The 12,015-nt window shown below is 43.7% G+C and overlaps 1 protein-coding gene across 6 annotated transcripts in view; it reads left to right on the top strand.

The window, feature by feature from the left end:
* The first annotated feature begins 10,601 nt into the window (after positions 1-10,601).
* Positions 10,602-12,015, top strand: part of gramd1ba (GRAM domain containing 1Ba) — a 133,352-nt gene continuing 131,938 nt past the window's right edge. For 4 of the 6 annotated variants that reach the window (XM_090186022.1, XM_090186015.1, XM_021617608.3 and 1 more), the window contains exon 1: positions 10,602-11,319. The gene's annotated coding sequence lies outside the window, so the exon portion shown is untranslated. The remainder of the gene's footprint in view (positions 11,320-12,015) is intronic. The other 2 variants (XM_090186026.1, XM_090186023.1) reach the window with 2 other exon arrangements.

Below are 12,015 nucleotides of genomic sequence, written 5' to 3'. Positions count from 1 at the left end.
GACAGGTGAAATGAAGAACGCGATCTGCTTCATCTCCTAACGTATTGCACAAGTTGACGGCAGGTATTTACTTAAGTAGCTACAACTATAAATATTTATATCAAAACTTCCAAGAAATAGTTTTGACTGTATTGAAAAACCATCCCGGGTGGCTATTTCAAAATACCCTGATGTAAGATATATATGGTTTACCGCCCAAGCCTATAAGGAAACATGCCTAATTATGTCAAATCTCTGAACTATCACTTTAAAGTATTTACCTTTTTTATTGAGCTGCGCAAGAGTGAGTTGATGCCTTTAATAAGAGGTAATCAGTTGCGGTGGATGTTGGCTCAATCAAGTCATTAAAACACTAATACAGCTGCCACATCTGTATCAAAGTCAAATCACTGCCATTTTGTCCTCATGTCAATTCAAGGCCTCCTGCCAATCAAAAGCATCCTACATGTTTCAGATCCACCAACATGTCATGGGATGTCAATGGGGCTTGGGAAAGCAGGAAATTACTGATTGTAACTGTACCGAGTGGGAATGGTAGATAGTGGCAGACCCCCCACCCCCCTTTGGTTGGAAAGGGTTTAGTTAAAGGAAAAGAAAATATGGATGATTATGTGCTCTATCAAGGCTACAGAGGAGAACTCTGAAGCTTACGTACAGTCTGCTTTCATGTGGAATAAAGCTCACCGCCCCACCCGGACTAAAAATGCCAAAAGGTTATAAGATGAGACTATTTAATATTCTTCAGAATGCTGGCTGATATTCAGATGCATCGCGACATGCAACGTTTACAATACGCTGGTATGAAATCTGTATGAATTGGATATAAGAATCATATCATGTTTAAGCAAAAGGCACTTCACTTCTAAGCAAAGGCTTTTTCAATGGGATTCTGATGCTTGTACTTCCACTGAGGGGGAAATAATGTTTTTTTTAATATAATTTTCATACCAAAGCAGTGTCCAATTGAGGTATTGAATTGCATCTGTCAGATTGGACATCCTCATTTAAAGCGGAGGATAACTCTTTCACCATATGCTAATAATTCACATGTACGTAGGCTATTGCATAAGCAATAGAGGGCACCTCCATAATCTCTATATCAACATTCAGATAGCATACCTTTCCTGCTCTACATTTGAATGGTTTAATTAAGCAATAAGGCCTAAGGGAGTGTGGTGTATGGCCAATATACCACAACTACGGGCAGTTCTTACGCAAGACGCAACGCGTACTGCCTGGATACAGCCCTTAGCCATGGTATGTTGGCCATAAACCAAATCAAATTTGTATTTGTCACATGCACATGGTTAGCAGATGTTAATGCGAGTAGAGCGAAATGCTTGTGCTTCTAGTTCCGACCATGCAGTAATATCTAACAAGTAATCTAACAATTTCACAACAACTACCTTTTACACACACACGTGTAAAGGAATGAATAAAAATATGTACATAAATACATGGATGAGCGATGGCCGAACAGCATAGGCCAGATGCAGTAGATGGTATAGAGTACAGTATATACAGTGGGTCAAAAAAAATTGTCAGCCACCAATTGTGCAAGTTCTCCCACTTCAAAAGATGAGAGGCCTGTAATTTTCATCATAGGTACACTTCAACTATGACAGACAAAATGAGAGAGAAAAAATCCAGATAATTACATTGTAGGATTTTTAATGAATTTATTTGCAAATTATGGTGGAAAATAAGTATTTGGTCAATAACAAAAGTTTATCTCAATACTTTGTTATATACCCTTTGTTGGCAATGACAGAGGTCAAACATATTCTGTAAGTCTTCACAAGGTTTTCAAACACTGTTGCTGGTATTTTGGCCCATTCCTCTATGCAGATCTCTAGCTGATGGAAGGAGGTTTTCACTCAAAATCTCACGATACATGGCCCCATTCATTCTTTCTTTTACACGGATCAGTCGTCCTGGTCCCTTTGCAGAAAAACAGCCCCAAAGCATGATGTTTCCACCCCCATGCTTCCCAGTAGGTATGGTGTTCTTTGGATGCAACTCAGCATTCTTTGTCCTCCAAACACGACGAGTTGAGTTTTTACCAAAAAGTTATATTTAGAATTTCAGAGTTTCATCTGACATTCTCCCAATCTTCTTCTGGATCATCCAAATGCTCTCTAGCAAACTTCAGACGGGCCTGGACATGTACTGGCTTAAGCAGGGGGACACGTCTGGCACTGCAGGATTTGAGTCCCTGGCGGCGTAGTGTGTTACTGATGGTAGGCTTTGTTACTTTGGTCCCAGCTCTCTGCAGGTCATTCACTAGGTCCCCCCGTGTGGTTCTGGGATTTTTGCTCCCAGTTCTTGTGATAATTTTGACCCCACGGGGTGAGGTCTTGCGTGGAGCAAGAAATGCAGCCTCAGGATATGTGGTTTCTAGTTTACATAGAGTCCATTGAAGTTCCTTCATGGCCGTCGATGTGTCTGCTTGGGGGGGATATACACGACTGTGATTTTAATCTAAGAGAATTCTCTTGTTAGATAATGCGGTCAGCATTTGATTGTAAGGAACTCTAGGTCAGGTGAACAAAAGGACTTGAGTTCCTGTATGTTGTTTTGATCACACCATGTCTCGTTAATCATAAGGCATACACCCCCGCCCTTCTTCTTACCAGAGAGTTGTTTGTTTCTGTCAGCGCGATGCGTGAAGAAACCAGGTGGTTGTACCGACTCTGATAACGTATCCTGAGAGAGCCATGTTTCCGTGAAACAAAGAACGTTACCATCTCTGATGTCTCTCTGGAAGGCAACCCTTGCTCGGATTTCGTCTACCTTGTTGTCAAGAGACTGGACATTGGCGAGTAGTATACTCGGGAGCGGTGCGCGATGTGCCCGTCTATGGAGCCTGACCAGCAGACCGCTCCGTCTGCCCCTTCTGCGGCGCTGTTGTTTTGGGTCGCCGGCTGGGATCCGATCCATTGTCCTGGGTGGTGGACCAAACAGAGGATCCGCTTCGAGAAAGTCTGATTCCTGGTCATAATGTTGGTGAGTTGACGTTGCTCTTATGTACAATAGATCCTCCCAAGGTGCCTGTTTGCTAATAAAAAAAACTGGTTACCAGCAGTAAAAACAAATGTTTTGTCATACCAGTGGTATACAGTCTGATATACCATGGCTGTCAGCCAATAAGCATTCAGTGCTTGAACCGCCCCGTGTTTATAATATTGTCTATATACTTTAAACCTCTCCTAGTGGCTGGTGGTGGTGAGGTATCTCTGTCTCTTGACACTCTGCCATGTTAATCTTGGAGTGAGGCCATGCATGACACAGAAAGAGCACTGCTGCACTCTAATTTGTGTGCTGCTGACACATGGCCACACTTCTGACACTACTGGGGTTTCCTCGCCCAGGGGTATATGGGCAGCCATGCTCAGGCATTGTGTGTGTTTTTTGCTGTCAGACTGCACAGAATCACTGATCTACAAATCATCTTTCATCCCATTCCCAAATAACAATTCATTATTATGTGTTCAAGATTAGTGATTCTTCACGAAACCAGTACAAAAAAATACCATGATTTTTTGGGGGGGATTTCCACCAAATGTAATCTATAGAATTGTCGTTTGGAGGAAGTTTTAATGACATATATTTGAGATTTATATCTAAAAGCATAATTGAGAAATAACTAATCAAAGTTAGCATATTTATTATTTTGGGCTTATCCAGGCTTCCATCAGTAGGTGCTCCAAAGCAAAAATGTATGTCATATGAAGCTTGTTTGTTCTGTAACATGAGTAGTATGTACTATTGTTTTTTTAATTGAAATTAAAATATTACTCATATTACAGAACAGCAGTCAAGCTTCATGTTACATACATTTTTGCTTTGGAGCACCTACTGATGGACTCTTCAAATCAAATTTTATTTGTCACATACACATGGTTAGCAGATGTTAATGCGAGTGTAGCGAAATGCTTGTGCTTCTAGTTCCGACAATGCAGTACTAACCAACAAGTAATCTAGCTAACAATTCCAAAACTACTACCTTATAGACACAAGTGTAAGGGGATAAGAATATGTACATAAAGATATATGAATGAGTGATGGTACAGAGCGGCATAGGCAAGATACAGTAGATGGAATTGAGTGCAGTATATACATATGAGATGAGTATGTAAACAAAGTGGCATAGTTAAAGTGGCTAGTGATACATGTATTACATAAAGATGCAGTAGATGATATAGAGTACAGTATATATATATATATATATATATATACATATGAGATGAATAATGTAGGGTATGTAAACATTAAATTAGGTAGCATTGTTTAAAGTGGCTAGTGATTTATTTTACATAATTTACCATCAATTCCCATTATTAAAGTGGCTGGAGTTGAGTCAGTGTGTTGGCAGCAGCCACTCAATGTTAGTGGTGGCTGTTTAACAGTCTGATGGCCTTGAGATAGAAGCTGTTTTTCAGTCTCTCGGTCCCAGCTTTGATGCACCTGTACTGACCTCGCCTTCTGGATGATAGCGGGGTGAACAGGCAGTGGCTCGGGTGGTTGTTGTCCTTGATGATCTTTATGGCCTTCCTGTGACATCGGGTGGTGTAGGTGTCCTGGAGGGCAGGTAGTTTGCCCCCGGTGATGCGTTGTGCAGACCTCACTACCCTCTGGAGAGCCTTACGGTTGTGGGCGGAGCAGTTGCCGTACCAGGCGGTGATACAGCCCGACAGGATGCTCTCGATTGTGCATCTGTAGAAGTTTGAGTGCTTTTGGTGACAAGCCGAATTTCTTCAGCCTCCTGAGGTTGAAGAGGCGCTGCTGGACCAATTCAGTTTGTCTGTGATGTGTACACCGAGGAACTTAAAACTTACTACCCTCTCCACTACTGTTCCATCGATGTGGATAGGGGGGTTTTCCCTCTGCTGTTTCCTGAAGTCCACAATCATCTCCTTAGTTTTGTTGACATTGAGTGTGAGGTTATTTTCCTGACACCACACTCCGAGGGCCCTCACCTCCTCCCTGTAGGCCGTCTCGTTGTTGTTGGTAATCAAGCCTACCACTGTTGTGTCGTCCGCAAACTTGATGATTGAGTTGGAGGCGTGCGTGGCCACGCAGTCGTGGGTAAACAGGGAGTACAGGAGAGGGCTCAGAACGCACCCTTGTGGGGCCCCAGTGTTGAGGATCAGCGAGGTGGAGATGTTGTTGCCTACCCTCACCACCTGGGGGCGGCCCGTCAGGAAGTCCAGTACCCAGTTGCACAGGGCGGGGTCGAGACCCAGGGTCTCGAGCTTGATGACGAGTTTGGAGGGTACTATGGTGTTAAATGCTGAGCTGTAGTCGATGAACAGCATTCTCACATAGGTATTCCTCTTGTCCAGATGGGTTAGGGCAGTGTGCAGTGTGGTTGAGATTGCATCGTCTGTGGACCTATTTGGGCGGTAAGCAAATTGGAGTGGGTCTAGGGTGTCAGGTAGGGTGGAGGTGATATGGTCCTTGACTAGTCTCTCAAAGCACTTCATGATGACAGAAGTGAGTGCTACGGGGCGGTAGTCGTTTAGCTCAGTTACCTTAGCTTTCTTGGGAACAGGAACAATGGTGGCCCTCTTGAAGCATGTGGGAACAACAGACTGGGATAGGGATTCATTGAATATGTCCGTAAACACACCAGCCAGCTGGTCTGCGCATGCTCTGAGGGCGCGGCTGGGGATGCCGTCTGGGCCTGCAGCCTTGCGAGGGTTGACACGTTTAAATGTTTTCCTCACGTCGGCTGCAGTGAAGGAGAGTCCGCATGTTTTAGTTGCGGGCCGTGTCAGTGGCACTGTATTGTCCTCAAAGCGGGCAAAAAAGTTATTTAGTCTGCCTGGGAGCAAGACATCCTGGTCCGTGACTGGGCTGGTTTTCTTTTTGTAATCCGTGATTGACTGTAGACCCTGCCACATACCACTTGTGTCTGAGCCGTTGAATTGAGATTCTACTTTGTCTCTATACTGATGCTTAGCTTGTTTGATTGCCTTGCGGAGGGAATAGTTACACTGTTTGTATTCGGTCATGTTTCCGGTCACCTTGCCCTGATTAAAAGCAGTGGTTCGGGCTTTCAGTTTCACGCGAATGCTGCCATCAATCCACGGTTTCTGGTTTGGGAATGTTTTAATCGTTGCTATGGGAACGACATCTTCAACGCACGTTCTAATGAACTCGCTCACCGAATCAGCATATTCGTCAATGTTGTTGTCTGACGCAATACGGAACATATCCTAGTCCACGTGATGGAAGCAGTCTTGGAGTGTGGAATCAGATTGGTCGGACCAGCGTTGAACAGACCTCAGCGCGGGAGCTTCTTGTTTTAGTTTCTGTCTGTAGGCAGGGATCAACAAAATGGAGTCGTGGTCAGCTTTTCTGAAAGGAGAGCGGGGCAGGGCCTTATATGCGTCGCGGAAGTTAGAATAGCAATGATGCAAGGTTTTTCCAGCCCTGGTTGCGCAATCGATATGCTGATAAAATTTAGGGAGTCACTTTTTTCAGATTAGCCTTGTTAAAATCCCCAGCTACAATGAATGCAGCCTCCGGATATATGGATTCCAGTTTGCAAAGAGTCAAATAAAGTTCGTTCAGAGCCATCAATGTGTCTGCTTGGGGGGAATATATACGGCTGTGATTATAATCAAAGAGAATTCCCTTGGTAGATAATGCGGTCGACATTTGATAGTGAGGAATTCTAAATCAGGTGAACAGAAGGACTTGAGTTCCTGTATGTTGTTGTGGCCACACCACGTCACGTTAAACATTAAGCATACGCCCCCGCCCCTCTTCTTACCAGAAAGATGTTTGTTTCTGTCCGCGCGATGCGTTGAGAAACCAGCTGGCTGCACCGACTCCGATAGCGTCTCTCCAGTGAGCCATGTTTCCGTGAAGCAAAGAACGTTGCAGTCTCTGATGTCCCTCTGGAATGCTACCCTTGCTCGGATTTCCTCAACCTTGTTGTCAAGAGACTGGACATTGGCGAGAAGAATGCTAGGGTGTGGTGCACGATGTGCCCGTCTCCGGAGTCTGACCAGAAGACCGCTTCGTTTCCCCCTTTTACGAAGTCGTTTCTTTGGGTCGCCCGCTGGGATCCATTCCGTTGTCCTGGGTGAAAGGCAGAACACAGGATCCACTTCACGAAAGTCATATTCTTGGTCGTACTGATGGTGAGATGACGCTGCTCTTATGTTCAGTAGTTCTTCTCGACTGTATGTAATGAAACCTAAGATGACCTGGGGTACCAATGTAAGAAATAACACGTAAAAAAACAAAAAAACTGCATAGTTTCCTTGGAACGCGAAGCGAGGCGGCCATCTCTGTCGGCGCCGGAAGTCCTATAGGAGGAGGCCTGGATAAGGCCAAAATGACATAAATATGCCAACTTTGATTAATCATTTCTCAGTTATGATTTTAGATACATATGTCAACAATCTTAAAATATAATCATGTTATTTTTTTGTCCTGGTTTGTGAGGAATCCCTCATTAGCAATTCTGCACCTCACCTTGCTTCAACTGATCCTCTCAGACACGCCTACTGGCTAAATCCAAGGCCAACAAGGCTCTTATTCGAGCCACCTGTGATTCTGCCTCAAGTGAAATACTGTGAATACAACCTTACAGTGAAATGCTTACAAGCCCTTAACCAACAATGCAGCTTTTAAAAAAAATGTGTTAAAGTATTTACTCAAATATATTGAAGTGTAAAATAATAAAAACAAACAAACAAAAAAAAAATAACAGTAGCGAGGCTATATACAGGGGGTTACCGTTACAGAGTCAATGTGCGGGGACACAGGTTAGTTGAAGTAATTGATGTAATATGTACATGTAGGTAGAGGTAAAGTGACTATGCATGGATAATAAACAGAGCAGAGAGTAGCAGCAATGTAAAAATGGGGGGGAGGCAGGCAATGAAAATAGTCTGGGTATCCATTTGATTAGCTGTTCAGGAGTTGTATTGCTTGGGGGTAGAAGCTGTTAATAAGCCTTTGGACCTAGACTTGGCACTCTGGTACTGCTTGCCGTGCGGTAGCAGAGAGAACAGTCTAGTACTAGGGTGGCTGGAGTCTTGCAATTTTTAGGGCCTTCCTCTGACACAGCCTGGTATAGAGGTCCTGGCTGGCAAGAAGCTTGGCGTACTGGGCCGTACGCACTACCATCAGTAGTGCCTTGCGGTCGGAGGCCGAGCAGTTGCTATACCAGGCGATGCTGCAACCACTCAGGATGCTCTCGATAGTGAAGCTGCAGAAATTTTTTAGGATCTAAGAACCTATGCCAAGTCTTTTCAGTCTCCTGAGGGGGGATAGGCGTTGTGGTTCCCTCGTCACGACTGTCTTGGTGTGTTTGGACCATTATAGTTTATTGGAGATGTGGACGCCAAGGAACTTCAAGCTCTCAACCTGCTCCACTACAGCTCCATCGATGAGAATGGGGGCGTGCTCGGTCCTCCTTTTCCTGTAGTCAGCAACCATCTCCTTTCCAACTTAATGATGGTGTTGGAGTCGTGCTTGGCCATGCAGTGATGGGTGAACTGGGAGTACATGACGGAACTGATCACGCATGATGGAACCGGTTGCAGAGGGAGGTGTTTAGTCCCAGTGTCCTTAGCTTAGTGATGAGCTTTTTGGGCACTATGGAGTTTAACGCTGAGCTGTAGTGAACAAATGGCATTCTCACATAGGTGTTCCTTTTGTCCAGGTGGGAAATGGCAATGTGGAATGCAATAGAGATTGCATCGTCTGTGGATCTATTGGGGCAGTATGCAAATTGGAGTGGGTCTAGGGTTTCTGGGATAATGATGTTGTGAGCCATGACCAGCCTTTCAAAGCCCTTCATGGCTACAGACGTGAGTGCTACGTGTCGGTAGTCATTCAGGCAGGTTACTTTGGTGTTCTTGGGCACAGGGACTATGTTGGTATTACAGAATCGTGCAGGGACAGGTTGAAAATGTCAGTGAAGACACTTGCCAGTTGGTCAGCGTGTGCTCGGAGTACATGCCCTGGTAATCCGTCTGGCCCTGCGGCCTTGTAAATGGTGACCTTTTTTAAAGGTCTTACTCACATCGGCTACGGAGAGCGTGAACACACAGTCATCCGGAACAGCTGATGCTCTCATGCATGCTTCAGTGTTGCTTGTCTCAAAGTGAGCATAGAAGTTATTTAGCTCGTCTGGTAGGCTCGTGTCAAAGGGCAGCTCGTGGCTGTGCTTCCCTTTTGTTGTCCGTAGTAGTTTGCAAGTTTGTAGTTTTCACTTCGCTTACACCAGCCTCATCTCGGGAGTTGAGAGGCTTGAAGTTATAAACAGCGCAATGCTTGACGCACAACGAAGAGCTGCTGGTTTCATTATATGTAGGCTATATGTCACTGTAAACAGGTTTGCATTGAGCATATTGTGATGAAATACCTGTAACTTTTTTGTCTCATCACATACGCTGCTGCTACTGTTTATTATGTCACTTTATTCCTAGTTATATGTACAAACTGTATCTACCTTAATTACCTCATACACTGAGAAGGGTGCAACTGCAGCCTGCAATACCTGTAAATAGCGAAGTGTCAAATTAGGCAAATATTTGGGGCTGCAGAAATATTTTTGCACTGTTCTAGATGAGATTCAGAGGCACTTCCATTGAAAGTAGGTCAGAAGAAGCTACTGACTTGATGTAAAAAAAAAAATATTTGTGAGAGATTTCAGACATTTGTTGTCATGAGCTGTATGAATATATTAGCATAAAGAATGTTCTCATGAGTGTTGTCAATTCGAAAATATTGTAAAGGATTGGATGCACTTAACTTTTTTTTATTACCGTGTCTAATAAATAATATTGGTAAACATTTTGTCATGGTAAAGAGAAACAAACACTTGTGCTTAACGTTTCGGTTAGTTGCTTTTATTAAGAGCACGACTAAACTAATGTTGTAATATATGGTGGATAAAGGATTCTTTTCTGTTTTACTGTCACCTGATTTGTCCTTCCCTCTTGTAGAAGATTATCCTTGTGTTTGAATGTTTTATGATGCCACAATGCTTTACAAAGACTGATAACTCTCTTTTGTAATGCATGCACAAAACCAGACTGTCGAGACGCCAAATAATAAGGATTTGCAGAAGAGGAAGTGCTTATGCGTTATGTTGGCATAGCACTGTAAAACATCTTGATGGTTGTTGCTGTGAATGCTCCGAGGCTGAATTTCTACAAAGCTGCACAGGCTGCATGAGTGTTTTTGGAGGATATGGAGTGGTGAATTATCAGGATTGAGACAGCATGGTTGTGTACCAAATCGCACACTGTTCCCTATATAGTGCACTACTTTTGACCAGTGCACAAAGTAGTGCACTATATAGGGATTATGGTGCCATTTGAGATGCACCCCATGCTCCGCTGGGATATATTTACCCCCTAGAACACCATGTCACCTTGTCCACCCGACCAAAAACAATTGTAAAAGGGCCTGGTCTAAGTGGTGCGTGTGCTATTTTGGTGGTGGTGCTATCTGGCTTGGGAATCAAGGCACACCGGAAAATAGGATAACAGCAAGATTCACTGGTTAGAGCGAGAGGGAGAGAGAAAAATAAATATATACATATATGAGTGCAAGAACATGCAAGGAGTGAGTGAAGAGAGAGGCAAATAGAGAAGAGAGAGTGCAAGAGGGAGATGGACAAGAGCAAGTGGAGTGAGCTGCAAGAGACGAGAGAGAGCAAAATAATAGGGATGAAACTGTGAGTCGGTGAAGAGACGAGAGAGAGAGCAAAATAATAGGGATGAAACTGAGTCGGTGAAGAGACGAGAGAGAGCGAGAGAGAGCAAAATAATAGGGATGAAACTGCGTCGGTGAAGAGACGAGAGAGAGAGAGAGAGAGCAAAATAATAGGGATGAAACTGTGCGTCGGTGAAGAGACGAGAGAGAGCAAAATAATAGGGATGAAACTGCGTCGGTGAAGAGACGAGAGAGAGAGAGAGAGAGCAAAATAATAGGGATGAAACTGTGCGTCGGTGAAGAGACGAGAGCGAAAGCGAGGCCGATGGAGAGCGAGACAACATGCAAAAGAAGAAAAATAAATGGAAATGTGTGTGAATGAGACCTGGGGAGGATGACACGCATCTTAAGAATGAGAGTACTCCCCTGCCTTTTTTCTTTACGTAAAACAGTGCTTCTCTGAGTTGCATTCAGAGAGACTGGACGGTCGAGGGAATACAGGAGAGAATACACATGATACTCCTTTTCTAGTTCTACTCCAAGGAAATGGATTATTAGGCTGTTCATTTAAACACTGTTTTACAACAAGCCAAGGAATTTGGAGAAAGCGCTATGGTGCGCAAGAAAGAGGTAAATCCAACCATTTTTCTGCTTAAAAGTTGTATGTTGAAGGTTAGATTTGATAGTAACTAATTGTAAAGTCTTGCATTTTTTTATTGTATATGATTAGTGAGGGGACAGAGCACAATCTAGACTTTTAATATTGCCAATCAACTTCTAACATTGATGAAAGACTCAATAAATTATGAAGAGTAACAGAGTCCAAGGTCTTGAGTCAATGGAGATGTCCAGTGATGAATAGCTTGTGAAGTCACAAGTGTGATGAGTGGAACAGGGAGTGATCAGTTTGTGCAACAATCTGGACTGGATTGATATTAGTCATTCCAGGGCATGGTGTCCTTTTTCAAGAGAACCAGCTTTCAGAATTTCACCAAAATGTATTATTGCAATGACTTGCGACATGTCCTTTAGTCTGATCGTGTTTCAGTGTTTTGAAATGAGGCACACCTTGTTATACAGAGGCAATGGAGGAGGTGGTGTAATGTGAATGCCATCACATCATTAGATCGCTACTGGTACTGTCTCCTACTGTCCCTGATTTAAAAATGCAGCTTATAACCTGCATTAAGGTCTGCCTCCTCCAAATATGTTGCCATCATCACCCATATCATGTCTCCTACTCATGAAGCCATGAGCCATGACATTGACCTGAAGCAGCCGAATACAAGGACCCAGCTTGATATCTAATTAAAGTAACTGTCCAGT

The sequence above is a fragment of the Oncorhynchus mykiss genome, chromosome 10 (genome assembly GCF_057628025.1).
Source record: "Oncorhynchus mykiss isolate SJ-2025 chromosome 10, ASM5762802v1, whole genome shotgun sequence".
Lineage (NCBI taxonomy): Eukaryota > Metazoa > Chordata > Actinopteri > Salmoniformes > Salmonidae > Oncorhynchus > Oncorhynchus mykiss.
This window is presented reverse-complemented; position numbering and strand designations above follow the sequence as displayed.